At 40.4% G+C, this 18624-nt stretch overlaps 1 protein-coding gene across 28 annotated transcripts in view; it reads left to right on the top strand.

The window, feature by feature from the left end:
• The window catches only part of prom1a (prominin 1a), an 80595-nt gene that overhangs the window by 12557 nt on the left and 49414 nt on the right, over nucleotides 1–18624 (top strand). The window lies entirely within an intron of this gene.

Genomic DNA, 18624 nt, shown 5'->3' on the forward strand with positions numbered 1-18624 from the left:
TGTCACAAGATTTGAATCCTTCTACAAAACCTCAGAACCTTCCAGGCTGCGTTCAGCAAGGAAACAACCCCCTCATTCATTTGAACTGAACCACTGCTTCGACATGGTGGAAGTGCCAACGCAAAGGACTTGTAACATTAAGGGCCCTATCTTGCACTCAGCGCAATTGCCTTTGTACACCGACGCATGTATCATTCCTAATTTGCACCCGACGTACAGCGGACTTTTCCCTCCACAGACGCATGTCGGTAAATTAGGGAATGTATTTACGCTCCCGGGGGCGGTTCAGCGAAAAGAGGAGGCGTGTTCAGGCGCAAACGTTCCCCAGTGCTATTTTGCAGTTTCAGAAAACAATTCCGCCACAGTGGAACAACCTGGTCTGAAGTCAGTGGCGGTAGTCTAAAGTCAGTGGCGCAGTTATTCAGATGCTATTTTAGGGGCGCATGCTTGGCCATAATGTAGCGTGTGCACAACGCGCATACACTTTGCTTCTCTCATCGACACAGACGCAGCAGTTCCCATTTTTGCAAACCATACATAATTACAAGGAAAAATATTACTGAAAATGCGCTTCAGGTGTTTGGATTGGTCAGGAGGCACTTTACAGTACAGTCCTCAAAAAGTGTGTGTGGCTTGTTGTGTTTTACACAACATTTCCATGAATCATGGATGTGTTGATAACATAAATGAGGAAATATTAGAGGAATTAAGGAGACGTGATGTTGAACTACGGTGGGATTGGACACTCCGGCGGGATCTGGTCCGGGAGTGGCAATGCGCGATGCGGTCCTGATGGAGCGGGTGGACGGAGATGGAGTGGGGGGGAGGAGGAAGGGGCACAACAGGAGCAGGTGGTGCATTTGGAGGCCCACGCTCCATGGCTGCAGCAATCCTCTCCAGACTTGAGGAGATGCGCCCGAGAGGCCGCAGCAACATCTCCACCCGGTCAAGACTGGCATTTATTACTTTGCAGCATCCCGGACAGCTCCCGCTGGCGTGCGCCAGGCAAATCCGCCGTCATAATAGCAATCAGCCATGGAACAAGCGCGCCTGCTCTTAAAGGGAATGTGAGATTGTCTGATTGGTTTATTGTACGTTACGCCCAAACCACACCTAGCTACTTCAGACCAACCCATTTTAGATTTGTGTCGGGCGCAATCTAAATTTATCCCGCCGGTATAATAGTAACAGCGCCCGAGATCCGCCCACAAAGCTACTTGCGTTTCACGTTTGATACTTGCGTTTCAGATCGTTAAAATAGGGCCCCATCTCTATACTTTTACTTAGTTATCATCTAAAATTACTTTACCATTGTCACAACAAAAACTAAAATGATAGCTGCCATGTTGAACATTACACTGCTGCTTAACTAATAGTATAAACAGCAATGTAATGTTGCATCTCATAAGCCTTCAAAATCATGGATCTATTGCTACTAACTGGATATCCTGGTATTTCTTTGTCTGTCCGGTAGGGCTGCACAATGTGAGGAAAATATCTAACTGCGATTATTTTGACTGATATTACGATTGCGATATGATCCACGATATTGGAGGGAATTTTATTTTTGTATCATTATTCTTATTTTCCTAGAAAAATATTAAAATAAAAATAAAAAATGTTACTGATTATAATGTGATTTTTTTCAAGGGTCTGTACAAAACAAAGATTTTTTTCTTTAAGTCTGTAGGATACAATTTGTAGGCTGGAGCACCACAATACTAGCCTGGGAAAACCCTGATGAACTTCCAACAAATTTGAGATTTGCTTTGCAAGTCAGTCTGGCCAAGAGCCCATTCAAGCCCATTTCCAATTTTTCCAAATCGACGCACCAATCACAACCGTTGAGGCGAGCCTTACACAATGACGATAGCGCAGCGAAGGGAAGCAGCTTTTTGTTTACATTCAACATGACGGCCTACCACAATACTTAAAGTGATGGTTCGGAGTAATTCACCCTAGCTTCTGGGGGGGTGTTTGGCTCGAGATCATTGTGCAAAGGACCCTAGGGTGAATTACTCCGAACCATCACTTTAATTCAGAAGTGTTTGACACATGTTATGCCTTTAACAAACATTGCTCCCTCCCCCACCTGCGATTTTTGATATTGCAGTAGTCCATATTGCGATTTCGATAAAATTGCAATTAATTGTGCAGCCCTACTCTCCGGTACCCAAAACAACACCCTAACACCAATCCGAGTACTTTGACAGGTCAGTTGCTCTCAGCTTTCTGCCATCCTGCTAACTCATTTGTTTGTTGTTTAAGCCCCAAGAATGTGCCTGAAATGTCATTAAAAGTAGCAATAATTTTAGTCAATGTCCTCTTACAATTTATTTAATCTACAAATATTTTAAAACTAACAACAAACAAATCTTTGTATTTAAGAAAAGAATACATGTTAATGCGCAAATTACATCAACATGGCATGATTTCTTCTCTTCACTTAGCCAGCACTACTGTTTCCTTTTTTTGTACCTTTAATTTTTACTGTCAATGCACAAGATTTACCTTCAAAAGTGAATCCAAGCTTAGCTTTGTTCCATGCTCAAAGACCCCCCCCCCATTGTGACTTTATTTGCTTTTAAATAACCCACAATGTACTAATCTTGTCAGTGCATTGCTTATGATGTGTTTGTTTATTTGTGGTTAGGAATTTAAAATGACTAATGCTTCAAAGAAATGCGTACATTTCATTGATACAGCTCTGTTTACGTTTTACTAAGACAATAAAAACTTATTTCAAGCGGTACTGCATGACTCCATCACAATGTGTTTCCTAATACATTTCACAGTGAAAGGCCATTCACTGTGTCATTGATTCTCAGTGTTGAAGTGTGTTCTTACAGTATAAGGGGGAAGAAGTAGATCAATAGACTGAACAAGCAGCTCCTGGGTTCTGAGAGGAAAGTGATGCATCTCATTTAGACAGCTTGCTCCACCAGGGGCTGGCATATCAGCAGCATAAGTAAGAGGAGATAAGAGCTATGGCATTAAGATTGTTGAAAGTTTGAGTCATTTCAAGGTAATATTATACAGTAATGCCACCATTAGCTTAAGCTCCCAGCTATCTGACGGAGCAGGTGACAAATGTGGCAAAGACAGGCTGAGTGAAAGCACAGGTAGAGACGGAAATCAAAAGATCACTGGAGCAAGAAAGGCTGCGAAGAGATCAGCTTATTTAAAGAAGCAAGACAGAAAAAAGGAAAGGGAAAAGAAATAAATAGAGGATGTGCGTTGGAGCTGACAGTTCCCCGGGTGCTGCTAAAGCCGTGTCTCATTCGGGGACATCATATTTGGGTCAGGCCTGGTTAGCCAAGCAGGAGAGGCAAGGGCAAGGCGAAGCGAGCGGCTCAGTCCTGCTGAATGGATGGCAAGTCATGCATTCTCTGTCCCCTTGTTCCGCTTCATTGGTGGGTGCAGTGGTGCCCGCTACGAGTCGACTCTGGGGACATGCTGAGTTGTAATTGCAGATGTGCGGCGGTAAGGGGTCAACCTGCCAACCCCGGAGATGACTACTCTAAACGACCTTCCTCTTTCAACGTGCAGTTTAGCCTCAATGCAACCCGTCACACCTCTTCACAAGATGCTTGTAGCCTTCACTCAGCGGTGCAGAGATAGTTCCCCTGAATAGGATGTGTCACAGGAACATGGCTGTGTCACATTTTGGGCCTGTAATAGCTAAAGTATGCTTGATCAGAAAAGTAGCATTGATCTTAAGTTGTTTATTCCCAACCAGCCCTGGTTGATGTGATCACATGTATTAGGATGAGTTTTGTTAGGAGTTTATCAATACTGGTACTGCTGTTTAGATACTTTTCTGTCCTCTTACTGATAGTCCTCATTCACTTGGATGGGCATGGGATCAAAACTTAAAATTAGGTGCACCAGTAATCAATGTGCAGTTTATTAATTTATCTTAACTTTTTTTTTAAGCAAAGTGATCATGACCTACTGTTAATTGTTGTTTACCAAGAGGGAGAGAGAATTAGAGTATAAGAAAAAAACAAAAAATGCTTCTCCTTCTTAAGCACAATGCATTCTGGATAATAACATCAGCTACATGGCTAAAATAAGCTTTTTTTTGCAGTTCTCCTGAGGAAGTTCTGCCCCAGACAATTTAATAGCATGTCTCCTTTTCTCATGTTAACTCTAGGCAGGTAGATGTTAGATTGTCTCCTCGGAGTGGTCTGCAGGTCACAGTTCCTGTCTGTCATTGTCACCATTGCAGCCTGGCTTCAGTCTCAATTATCTGATGGTAATCTGGGACGTTGTTTACCTGGGCAGGACTGCAGAGCCAATCCTCTTGACTGTCTGTCCAGCAGTCAACAAGCTGACCAGACTGCTTGGCCTTTTGTCCCTGGACTCTAAAATAACTTGTTAGCCTAAAGGTTAGAATAGAAAGCTTGAAGCAAGAAGATCAGGATACAATAGTTAGAATCCAAAAAGATTTGAGTGAAAAGAAAATGTTGATTTACTGGATTTCTCACTTCTTTTAAAGGTGATCTATTATATAGCATTTTCAGGTTCATACTTGTATTTTGTGTTTGTACTAGAACATGTTTACATGCTTCAATGTTCAAAAAACACTTTATTTTTCTCATACTGCCCATGGCTGCTGGATCTGTATTCACCCTCTGTCAGAGACGCTCTGTAGGAGCACCTGTCTCTTTGAGCCCCCCTCCCAAAAAAGCCCAGTCTATAAAGCAGGACTTTGTACCATGAAAATCACCAATAAAGGCTTCTGAACCAAATACTACCCAACCGGACATGTTTCAACAGTAATGTGACCCTAAATTGGGGAGAAATGAACAACATTGGCAGATTTCACTGCCGTTAGCATGTTGCCTATGACAAAATCATAGGCCAGAGAAGGCCGGCTTGGTTGATAGTAGAAAAAGTAGAAAAAGTGTTTGGAACAGTGGGAAATCCGAACGTTTACGCTCACAGGGATTTCTCTGAAATACGTTTACCTCATTATTTGAAGCTCTGGCCATGTTTAACATGAAAATCCAACATTATGACATTATAGATATGACAGAAAATACGGAAACGCAAAACAGTTCACCTTTAAGTACTAGACATAGAGTAGTACACATTAAAATAATGTGAACTCACCAAACTGCACGGCAATATGTCTGCGTAGGTTTATCTTGTTCATTCAGGAAGTACAACATCAAACAACAATTAATTAAATTCTGAGTTTCTAAAGAATCCAACCCAACTGTCCAGTCCATGTGGCTCATACTCGGGTGTTTTAAGAACATAAAAGGTCTTAGTATGTTTGTAACATTTTTGTACAATGTATCTTCCAACCACATCTAAAGCCCAAAATGTTAATACCTGTTCAGAAAATCCTGCTGTCAAAGCCCCCTTGTGGCTCCCTGATCTGTTTTTAAGAGCTCTTTGTCTTTTGTTTGTTTCTTGTTTTTGTAGTTTTGATGCATTCACTCATACAAATGGGGATAAGGGCCAACACACCTCGAAGGCATTTGTGTGGCCTTTCACTCGTATTTACACACCAAAAGTAATTGAAATAGTTGTGTGAAGAATGAAAGGTACAAATCCTTTATCTTTAACTCTATCACCTGCACACAGCTGGCAAAAACACTGTGAATGTGAGATTTTCGGTTTCTTACAAGTTATAAAAATTGGCGAAAGCAGGCCCTCCCAATCTCAACATCTTAAATGTGTGGAGAGAGGGGGTTTCAGATGCTGTTTGGCGGTCCGACAAGCACTTTGGATCATATTGAGATGCTAATGTAATTAGCATTAGGTCATTTAAATGCAGTCCATAGAACTAAACTAAGGCTGGAGACACACTGACCAGACGACCGACCCTTGGCAGGAAAGGCAGTTGGGCTGATCAGTCTCCCCGAGTTGGTCAAAAAAGTGCCTCGGAACACACCAAAGCGACGAGACGTACTATGTCTCCATAACAGCAGGCGGCGCTAATCTGTATTGTCGCCCAAAAATGAAAACCGGCAGCTGATGACGAACGCGTCACGTGGGTCTTGTTTCTCCGGAAATTCAAAGACAGACTGTCATGGCGGCTTGTTCAGAATACGATCTCATATTGTACTAAAATAGTTCACTGAAACATGTTTCTGAAAACAAGCGAGAAATAGGCCATGCAGTTGCTGAATCTGTCTTCATTTCAGATCAACAAAGGTCAGCTTAAAAGATTTTTGTCAGATTTTGTGAGACACTAGTCACGCTCATTCCGCTCCCCGTTTCTGGGTTAGCACACTACCAATCAGATGGGTCATTTGAGTCTGACTGCCGGCAGTGCCCATCCTGCCGATTATACATGTCAAATCGGCCAAAATGAAGGACAACAGCCCCTCGGATGGACGGTGGCACGGAACACACCAAACAGACTCGAGTCAATGACCTCGCCAGACTGTCCAATGGCCGATTATTGGCTCTATGTGTCCGGGCCTTTAAGCATAGTGCTGAGTTCTGAGAGTAGGGTGACCAGACATCCGGAAAACTCAGTATAGTCCCGAAATTACAAGCATTTGTCCTGAAAATTTGAATAAATCAGAGTTTTAAAAAGTTAAAGCCTAATAAAACATTTAATGCTGAACGTAGTGAAACACTACTTTGATGTTCCGACAGACGGGCACTGTTAAGTCCGGAGCCTACATGAATTATGGTTACTACAGATACCAGGAGGGGTGGGGAGGGAAATTCCTGTGGATCATTTCTGCATTATTAGATTAAAATTCTACAGGAAAGAAGGCCACATTACCACACACCCCCAACTCCCCTGTCCCGAATTTCATTCTCATATGGTCACTGTATCTGAGAGATAAAGATATACAATGATATGTTATGTCAAGATGCATAGCATAGAAAAGTATTTACGCATGCCATATGAACATTTACCTGATAAACCTGGATTATGTTGGGCTCAATATTCTCAAGATGTAACACATTTTCCAGTCCAGTTATATCAGCACCGAGTAACCTGAAGCCTGAAACAGAATACATGACAAATAAAAATTGATTGAGAATATAAAAACATCAATGTAGATAAATATGTAACAAAATCAGGGAATCGCTTTTTAATTTTACTTTTTGAATTGAAAAGATTGAGTTGTTAACAGTACTGTAATGAACAACCATCTGCAGAATACTAATCATTTTAGTGACTGCTGAGAAATACACAGTATGACACATAGTAGACTTTACTGTATGCATCTCTGCAGGCACATCAGTCTACTTTATGTTTATTATTCAGAGCCCCAGTACACAGGATTCATATTGCCATTTCTGGAAGTCAGTGGACAAGATTTAAGATTGAAGTCCCTGTGCAATATAACATTCTTTATTAGTGTCTGTTGCCATGTTGACCCGATTTATTTTTATCTGTGGTGCATGTTAAATGTGTTTGCTTCTCCCTCTGTCATGCATTTCTACTTAACAATGTGATTTCCACTTGAGGGCAGGCTGTCATGTTTATTAAAGGGGTGATAGAATGATTATATAGGGCATTTCACACTGTTCCTTAAAGTCTCCTAATAGGATATGTATCATTGGTTGGGCTAAAAATTGCCCAAATGCTATTTTATGGGCCCTTAACTACCCTGTGAATATGGCCCTATTTGTAACAAGAGCTTTTCTTCCAAATATGGTATGCTCATGAATATTTAGATGAGCTGCACGCTGATTGGTTTGAGCGAACCACATAGAAACACATTGGAGACGAGACAGCAGGTCTCATATTTCAGACACTGCAATGTTTCATTACTAAATTCACTTCTGATACTTTTTTATGCGAGAAATCAACTATATAACGCTCAAATATGGGCCGTTTTACGAAAATGTATGGCTAATTGCAAATTTGGTAAGACGTGTCGGATTTCAGGAGATCCACACAGTGTGACGAGACAGCGGCAGCCCCGCTGCGCTCCATACCCAGGAGAAAGTCACCGTTACTGGGTTAGCTACTGGACAACCGGGGCTCAGCCAGCATAACTATAATATATTTACAGTTTGAATTTCCTCACGCCACTTATATAATAGCTACCATAAGGTTTTAAAAAGCTAACGCTTGTGTCCGATTTCAATTTAATTCATTTTTGTGAATAGGAGGGGTTTTGTTAGCTGCTAGTGTCCTATCAATCCTATGGGTAAAGAGTAGCTAGCTAGCTACACTTTCGGTATAACTATAATATATTTACAGTTTGAACTTCGTCACGTCAGTTATAGAACAGCTACCCTAAGGTCTTACAAAGCTAATTTGAATTTAATGCATTTTTGTGAATTTGAGGGGTTTCGTTAGCTGCAGGTGTCCCTTCAATCCTATGGGTAAAGATCGCGGCTAGCTGCAGGCCCCGGCCCTCCGTCAGGGCCTCAGCATTTGGTAGTCCAGTCACCCACAAACGGTGACTTTGCACGGGTATGGAGCGCCGCGGGCTTCTGGTCATGACTGAGATCCATTTAGCTCACAGCGAGCCGGGGTCTAACAAGGAGGACACACCGGGCGGCGAGAACACACCGGGCGGCAAGGCAGCACCGGCCGCTGTCACGTTAGCCTGTTGAGTTCCTGCTGAACTGCGACACACAGTTGGACAAAATTTGCAATTAGCCATACAATTTCGAAAACGGCCCATATTTGACCTCTACATAGTTGATTTCTGATTAAAAAAGTCTCAGTAGTAAATTCGGTAATTAAATAGCGGACCTCTGGAGATCTGCGTGACCTAGCTAGATTCAGAAGACTAAGCTGACCTTAGGTCAGTGGTGTATCCTATGCAAATGTTGGGGCGTGACAAAGACTAGGAGTTGAGGAGTTGAGATTCGCCCGTTTTCAGCACCAGTTTCAAATTGTGAGATTTGCGGAGGAAAGAGGTGTAAATGGGATTTTGAGGTTCTATGTATGTCCTATTTACCCTCCAAACTGTCGTTTTTCAACTATGACAAGGTAAAATCGATTTTGCATTCTATCACCCCTTTAACATACTAAATGTGAACACTGGATTGTACAGTACAACATTATGTATGTATTGGTGCATGTGTGCAGATAAGACATATGGATGTTTGTTTGATGTGCGTGTCTTACTCATGTGCTCATCTGGCTCCTGTGTGAAAACAGAGTTAAGTGGAGTGTGGGACCTCAGCTGTTTATGTAGCTAAAAGACACAGCTGTTTACAAAGTGCTCCTCATACACCCACTCATATACATTTACTGTATGTACATAGATGGAAAATGCATTTCTGCTTTAACATAAATATCTAACAAAGGGCTGAGATTGAAACCACAGGGATATTCCTTTTTAATTGAAATGTGAGGGATAACTTTCTCATGGCAGGTTAAGACCAACTAATACCTTTTTTATTAGTTAAACCATCTGGGATACCAAAAGGAGGCACACTCAACCTCTCAATTCAGTTTAATCCTGCAAATGTAATTGGTGGGAACATTGTTACCAAGTCATCAAGGTAAAAGATTAACAGTTTTAAATTAAATACCTTTGCACCTTGTATTTTGTAAGTTTGTGTATGTATGTGTGTGTGTGTGTGTGTGTCCCCTCCTGTCTGTTAGTTTTTTTAAAGTTAAGCCTGATTCTTCTTCTTCTCCATAGATACAGATTCTATGGTAACAGAGTGTTTACCTTGTGCGGAGGTGTTTTTACACCAAGCTCATAGGAAGTCAGCTCTGATACGCTCTGTCAGGGGACACAAACACACACACAAACACACACACACACGGCTGTTCCTCTTTATCAGAAGCATTTAAGTTAAATGTCATGTCACATGCTAACATTCACTGTTCTGACATTTACCAAAACAGGATCTGATGCGAGAGTTTTCACCACATTTTTATAGGCAAATTTCAATGTTATGACTACAAATGACCACAAGTACTATCAAGATAATTTGAATGTCAGGATTACAACAACATTAGTTTGTTGTTATGAGGTAGCAGTAGGTATTGTAGCAATTTATTTCAATATCTTAGGTTGTTTGCGTCAAACTATAAGCCATAGAGTAGGTTATCTAAGTTCCACTACATCTAAGGGTGTACATACATTTTCTACAATCATCTACACCTGTACTTCTCAAACTGTTTGGCTTTTGACACATTCAAATTAAGCAATGTCCACTTGTGATAAGTTTCACATGTCGATGAGTTGTGAGTGGATCAATTAAATTTTCCTTCTATGGTTGTTTAATTTGATTACTTTTTAGAGGACTAAAGAACTAAAACTATTCAGTATTTTTACAATGAAAAGCAAAGGTTAGACACTTTTAAAAAAAGACAATAGAAAATTGTGTGGGAGAACTAGGTTTTTTCATATCCTGTTAATGTCACTACCTCTCAGATTTATCTTGCAACCTGGTGTTGATGTTTCAGGACCTTGGTGTGTGAAAACAGGAGAAACAGGAAGTGGGAGTCATTGTGCATGTAGGATGTGTTTATTCGAATTAGGCTACAATAACACAGGTTGCATTTAGTAATATAGCTGCTGTTGTCAGTTATTTTCCAAGTACACGTGTTGCCCAGACTGTGTACCTTGTGTTTTGGATGTAATGCATTTTGGGCAAAGTAAGAGAGATCCAGCTCTAACGTATGATTACTTAACATGTGCCGCACATGAAATGTACGACACTAGACGTATCTAAGACCACATTTTATCTCATGAAGGGGTTATTTTGTCAGACTTAACAAAGCTCCTACAGAACTGCAGACAATTTACAACCTGGCACAGTGAGTGGTGTTCTTCATGAACAGGCCTTCTTGGGTAAAATCAGTGCAGTGCCCCTTTAAGCTGAGAGATGACTTGTAGCGCAGTTTGTATCGAGCTATACTACTGTAGGTAGATGTGTATAGTGGATATGAATCAGACTAATGACTTTTGTTGCATAATTATCCTCTATCTCTCTATCTTTCTTGTCTGTCATCACTTGTTTCACTCCTTCTTGTAATGATTTTTCTAATAAACACAAAAAAGCCAAAGCTATTATCCAAAAATACTCAAAACTTTTTTTGTTGCATAGCAACAAGGATGGAGAAATGTTCCCTGCATGCTTTTAGCTCCTTCTGTTACTAGACATTTATAGCGTCACCTTGAGAAAAGCCTTGTGTCTGATCACAGCCTGAGGCCCTGATGACACCTCCAGAAGGTGTCAAAAGGCATCCTGGGTACCAAAACGACTCAACAGCAAAACATATTGGCATGACATATGCAGTTATTCAATTGGAAATCTTCGGTTTAACTACACCTACACAGTTTAACCTGCCAAACAGTGAGGTGGTACTTTGCTGGATATCTCTATTTATGAACTTTGAGTTTCATTCGCTGTTGCACTTTTCTTTTACTTTCCTTGTTCTGCCTGGTAACTATTCTGTTCCAAACGCAGCAGTATTGCTTCTTTTGTTTTCTAAAAAAGAAAAATACCTGCAGGACCTTTGTGTTCAATGTAAAAACTGTTATTTGCTAAAGGTACACACACTATGGTGACGGTATCTGGCAACAAAAAATATGGTTTATTGGCATTTCTTTTAACCAATCACAAAAGAGAAAGAAAAGAGTGACATTCGTCGGAATTTCGGCGGCACTGGAGCAATCCCAGAAATGGAACATCGTGGATATAGACTAATACTTTGGTGACGGCAGAAAAAGCTGTATACACAGCATTTAAGTCCCTATGGTGAACGTGTTAGCCTACACACACCTAGCAGATGCGGAGCAGCATTAATATAGGGTCTTTTTTCTGTCCACCTGATACATTTAAGTTCATATTCACTCTCTTTTAGCTCTGTTTTGCTCTCCACCAACTCCCGAGAAAAATATTTGGCTCATAGCTGCTAAATGTTCCTAAATAAATGTCTGTCTGCAGTGAGACTGAACCAAAACAGTGAAGTTGCAGGCTGTAAAGAGAGAGCTCAAAGATGCTAAAACGGACTGTAGAGATTACTACGAGTAACATACATGTAGTCATTTGATCTATTGTTAATATAAAAGTTTTGATTATAGCAACTTTAAATAAAAATGTCTTTATATGCAAATGTAATGCATTATTACACAGTTGTGTAAAAAATGAAGGCATCAGCGAAAATACTGGTTTAAGTCACACAAGCGACGGAAAGGCCAAGCAGAGTTCCCTGTCTGCATTAGTGTTACAACTCCTGCTGAATTTAATTCTTAACATAAATCTCTCTTTCGTTTGTGCGTGTGTCCTCAGATAACTTTGTGAGGGAGAATCCACGTAGTTGGCAACAGCGTTCCTCTGTTCAGGAAAAATCCCCAACTGCCTGTTTGCTTTGTTGCACCATACGCCTTACAAGCAGAGCGGGGCTGAATGAAATTTTGTGGTGTGGAAGTGTATCTCATGGCCAGGCTTACTTACTTACTTATTTATTTTTATAATAAGCCTGTTAGCAACGGGTGTTGTCACAGACATCTGCCGGGGCTTAGTATGGGGAAGAGTTTTGTTGATTCGGCTGGTGGCTGGTGGCTTTTGGAGCAAGCTGGATTGAAATTTCTGCCACTTTTTACTGAGCAGTTCCTGCCGCACTGCTCGTCTATAAGTCACAACTCCACTCCCATTATTTTTGCAAACTGCCCATCGTGAGTCCTTCAATTTCATAGAAATTCAATGTTAAATTTGTGGAGTATTCTTTTACACCTCAAAATGAAACCATATTTAAACTGCTTGATTTTGACTTGTGATCCAGTATCAGTTCATTATCATCATAGGCAAAGTAATGGTCCACACAACTTACAAGGTGGATTTAATTTGTTCTATCCAATGTATGAAATGTTTACAAGACTATATAACATATAGCACTACTACCATATATCTTCACAGTGCAAATATTTCTTGTGCTGTCTTTAAAAATAGCAGCACTGACGGTTTATCAAGATGAAGATACCATCTAAATGAGCGTCACGCACAGCCTAACAAAGATACATTTGTGCGTTTACATTTGTATTTTTGCAGGCTTTGACTTTCAAATTGACTTCGAGTGATTGCAGCCGCAGCAGTTAAGGTTTAGATTCCAAGGTTTCCAACATTACAGACAAGAATAGTGAGAGCCTGAGGGCCAGATGTACGTACATTTGCAATTGTAGCGTTATCAGTGCCATGGCCAACCCACAGAAAGCGCACACTGTGATACTTCAGCTTACATCGTATTTACCAAACCTGCAGTTCATTCAAAGTTCAGTTCAGTAGCAAAGCGTTAAGTACTTGTGCTATGATACGGCTGAGTGCAGACTGCGATATTCCCACTGCTGATGCTATAACTGTTTGAAATGATACTGATGCCAATATTTGTAATGTAGCGAGAAGTTTAACAACTGCTGGAATGGAATGTGAACGCTGAGTCGGAGATTCAATGTCCTCTTTCATTTCTTCCAGTTACTGTAATATTGCATGGCTGTTTAATCTGTAACGCTTAATGATTTCGTGTTCACTCAATTGAAAAAGTGTGATCCTTGTGGCAAAAATCTTTGCAGCTCGTCTCCTTGGCCTATGTCTTTGTCTTGCTCGGATTACTGCTGCCATTTCACCAGGAGGCATATGCAAGGAAACCCGCTTGATGGTTTGCACCTGCTTTTAAGAGGCGGAGAATTTTCACCGCAAAATAGAGGCGCGCTTTCACAGGCAGTTTTTGTACATACAGCAGAATACATAATTAGGTGCACTTTACGCTTCCCCTCCCATCTCTTTATGGGAAACTCCCACTTTCCCCTTGACCCTTCCATGAATGCATATGCATGACACGGAAAAGTGCAATTTGACACTTTCAGTTCCTGCGACAGGTAGTCTGCGCTTTTACCTCAGTGCGGCCTGTTTGTACATACCGGTACCTCACCATGTTTTTACTCGCACGTTGCAAAACTAAGACGCCTGAAGTGGGCGGAAAAGCATTAGTACATCTGGCCCTGAGTGTCAAAGTCACACAACTGTTGATTTGAAGTAGAAGAGACACAGTATGTGTTTGTCCTTATGGTGACTGGCAGAGAAGTGAATGATTAAAACCTAGCTTCTTGACAATATGTATTTTCTTTTCAGTACTATAGTGGAAAGTGCGTTGTGTGCCCTTTAACGCTACTCACTTGTCTCACCCCCCTCCAGGCAGCTTCATTGTCAATTGGACCTGTTTTGTGTGACATTTATATTGAAAAAAGCTTTAATATCCCACAGGGATAATGTTTCTGGCTTTTCATAGACTGTCTGTTACATGATATTCCTGAATAGTTTATGCAGTTTGAGCCTCAGCACAGCTTTTACAAAGGTCAGTCATCTCAACAGCTCTGCTTCAATAACAACCACAGGATGTCCTATTGCTCATGCAGACTCTGTAAAAACTACTGCCATGAGAAGAAAAAAAACTGACTGCTGAATAATGGAAATAATTAAAAACACTGAACAACATCAGAAACACTATCATACTTGACCTCACAGAAACTATATTATTGCAGATGTTCTTCTACATGAAAAATTATTTTTTATATAAAGTATTATTAGAGCAAATATTACACAAATAAACACTGTTAAGATGTAAAAAATGTTATGGCTATATGTAATACTTTCTTCGTACTGATTATCAAAAACTATCCTACTAGTACTGTATAGTACTCTAATCAGTACTGAAAGCTGGCATTAAATGTCTGGCTAGTCGTCATATTGATTACTAATTCTTTGATGAGACATTTCCTGATTTAAATCTTTTTTTCAGTTTTAGACTATTTTATAAGGAAAAGTTCTCGTATGATGGCTTATTTAATATTTGTCGACTTTGGCTTCATTTTTTTTTTTTATAAAAAAAGGGTACCAAAACTCGGCCCTAGCATTTATAATTTTCAAATAACACTTAGCCCTACATATACTACACAAAAGGCGATATCAATTTATTCAATACAAAATATGGATAAAGCTAGATGTGCTGCACATAGACCTAATTATTTAGTAATAAGGAACACAGACAAGAGTCAAAGTGTGTCCAGCAATAGTGATCTGTAAAAGACATTGAACCCCGCCCTGCTCACATGTAAGAAAAAACAATCTGACTCCGGTTCTCAGTTGCTCTCAATATACAGAAGGAGCTGTTGTAAAAATGTAACTAAAATCATGCAAAGCACCCATTTACTAATTTTCCGAAGAAACAGTATGTGGTGTAGATGCCAGCGTAGCTAAATGCCATTGTGTACGTTTCTGCTGCAAATCCTTATACTATAGACAATCAATGCATAGATGGACACGTGTGTTGTATTGTATTCAGTCACTAAAGGTGCAGGCTTGAACACTTCTGTCAAATCATTTAATCCATGGCACTAATCGCCTTTTTCTCCATGGACACCCATAGGGGCTGCTGCGAGGATTACCAGTCACACATCCCAGTTTGTTTGCTCTGATGGTCTTGTATCTCTTTAATTAACAAATGAAATACAATGTCTTATAGTACAGTATAAAGAAACAATGGATGTTGAACACTATGCAAAAACAGTACATGGCACCTATCGATTTCATGCACCAACTCCTGTTTCAGTTGTGGGTGTTGTGTGTGTGTGTGTGTGTGTGTGTGTGTGTGTGTGTGTGTGTGTGAGCAGAGCAGCGGAGGTCTGCCGAGATTATGGTATGACTTTCAATATAATAGTAGATAGTAAGTTGAAAAGGTGCATGTATAAGGTTTATAGTGTAGTCCTTCAAGGTGAACAAGGTGCGTATAAGGACCAAGCTGCAACCTCTGGTGCTGAAAAATGTGTGGCTGCCGTCACAGGAGGCGAGCATAGACTGTAGGCTTAATTTGGCCTGCCTCAGCTTCATCCACGCTTCAACTCTTTGCCCATATTTAGATTTAGAAAGAGTTAGGCGATGTTCATACAGTCTATGGTAAGGACTGAATGATTTAGACACATTTGGTGGAAAGAAAATGACTGTTTGGAGCATACAGAGGGACAGTATATATAGTTTGAGACGTTTCTATGGAAGTTTTGTGAAAACTGGATCCCACTGGAATCAATTGCAACCAAAATAAATTCAAGAGGACCAGATTTGATTCATAATTCACACCAGCATTGGGATTAAAAATGTTTTTTGTCTTTCCAAGTCTGAACTTAATTCTAAATAAACAGCAGCCTGTCATTATAGCCGATGTTTATATGAGATTTTCTAGAATGTACTTTTTGTCTCATCTATCTCTGCAGAAGAGAAAGCTCACATATTCAGCCAGTCAAAACCAGCACTAGCAGCATGAACAGTAGCTATAATGCAATGTTTAAATAAATAAAAATACACACTTTTGCTTTGAATCGATTTTAACTGGCAAACTCAAATTGATGCTGTTGGCATAATGCAGGTGTCAGTCCTCTCTTCTATATGAGCGGTGTGTTTGCATATTTTGAACCAACTGAAGGGGAAAAAAATACATATCTTATGAGTACAAAGAAAACAATGTTATCTGGCAGACAGCAGGAAAGCCAAGCATAAAACAATCAATTAGGGGCAAAGTGCAGTCTGGGCTGCTCATATTCAGCTATATTTTTTACTATGTTCTTAGTCGGGGTGAACCCCACAGACAGTAAATTAAGGGAAAGAGTGCAGACAAATCCATGCAAATGCTAAGATAAGGTTACATGGACATGTACTTTAAAATGATGCTACAAAGCCAAATATTCCACTGAACCAAAAAAAGAAACTGATTGCAATTAATACGGCCACCTTGGTGAGAATAAAGTTCTGGTGCAGGCATTCATTACCCTGGGAAACCCCGCTGCTCATGGCCATCAAAATAGCTCATTTCTTGGCTATTCTGAAACCGAGCAGCCAAACTAAGATAGAGAACTTCTGGATTCCTTGGGCGGGCAACTCCCTTCTAGTGAAACTGATGAGAAATTAATCTTGCCAGGTTCTGCTTTATCTTGAGCTCCCTGCAAAGCTTCATTAAATCTGCTGTAAAACCTCTACCTCGATTTAGTTCAGAGCTGAGAAGCTACTGGAGCTGGCCTCTGCTATGCATTTACATTTACATTAATCCACACATACATACATATACATAGATTAACATTTTCACAACTGTGCATGCATTTTGCTGAGAGAGCAGTTTACAATCAATGGAGAATCAGTGGAGACCTCTGAAACTAAGATAGTGTCAACATGCCAAACAACAGGTTAGTTTAGAGGGGTTAAGGCCACAGCATCTTGACAAATAAATGTAATGGGCCTTTAAAATGACAGGTCCCAGCAGCAAGGGTGGTGAGGAGAGAATGAATGTGGGTGGAAACTAGCAGCAAGTGGGCTTTTCGTTCATGGAGAGGGATTAGACGCCTCTCACTAGAAACGGAGGTTGGATTCAATCCAGCCCTCTCTCCTTGCTGCTTTTCTCTCTTTCACCTCTCGTCTTTTTCTCCTCTCTTATCACTTTGTCTTTGATCTTTGTCTATCCTTTCTTTATCCTTCCTCGCTCTCATATCCCTGCATCCTCCACTGCTTCTTTTATTCCTTATGATTACAGCAGTGACAAGTTCATTCATTCATTTTTCAGACATTAGGAGTTTTGGTCGTACAAACATTTCTCACAAGGCAGGACAAACCGTCTTCAGTTGAGTTAAGCCTCTTGATTTTTTTTCCGTTTCTTTGGTGATTTCAGAGAAAAATCTGCTATTCATTCATTTATTCACTCACATCGATTATCACACACATGCACTCTGTGTATGTGGCTTCAGTAGCAGCCTTCTCTTTCCTTTCTCACTCTGGGTTGCTCCACTGGTAGTTCTGGGTTTGCAGCAGTGTCTCCTATCAATTTAGGTTAATGTAAATTTAATTTGCATTGATGAACATGTTTCATAGAAACATACTGCAGCTAGGATTACGCTTTGGTTGCTTCTGGCAACTAGCCCTTAGTAGAATTTCGGGTAAGGTTAGGTCTTAATTAAATATTGAAGATTTAAAGCTGACCTGAAGCCCAAAGCCAAAGCACATACACACACACACACACACACACACACACACACACACACACACACACACACACACACACACACACACACACACACACACACACACACACACACACACACACACTCTCACTCACTCACTCACTCACTCACTCACTCACTCACTCACTCACTCACTCACTCACTCACTCACTCACTAACTAGGTGAAAACAGTACACAAGTTCCAGCTTCTCCAAGGTAAGGATTTGCTGCTGTTCTTTGACGTTTTCATGTTTTTAGACAAAACAAGCAATATGAAGAAGTCAACTTAGGCTCTGGAAAGACTTTTTTCTGACATTTAGATGGTAAAATAATCTGCAGTTGTAGTCATAATATATACAGTATTTACTTCAGGAAGAGACAGGGTTCAGGCTCAGGGGGTCTTTTAAAATGACACCAGAATACTTGTTCCACTGTTTATAAATGCTGGGATATATTTCCAAAAAGTGTCAAACTGTAATTTGCTATTGCTCTGTCTCTCTGTGCTTAAATTCTCCTCTTTTGGAGCTGATACCTTCTACTAAAACCTCGGCTTTTCAGCGAGGTCAGCACAAATCTGAGGCAGCATTTCTCAGATTTTGACATATTACTGCAATGTTTAGGCCTGAGGGCTTACTGTGCTGTTGGAGAGATCTTGTTTTCCATCAGAAAAAGTTTGTACCTTGT

This window comes from Perca fluviatilis, chromosome 10, assembly GCF_010015445.1.
Source record: "Perca fluviatilis chromosome 10, GENO_Pfluv_1.0, whole genome shotgun sequence".
NCBI classification, from domain to species: domain Eukaryota; kingdom Metazoa; phylum Chordata; class Actinopteri; order Perciformes; family Percidae; genus Perca; species Perca fluviatilis.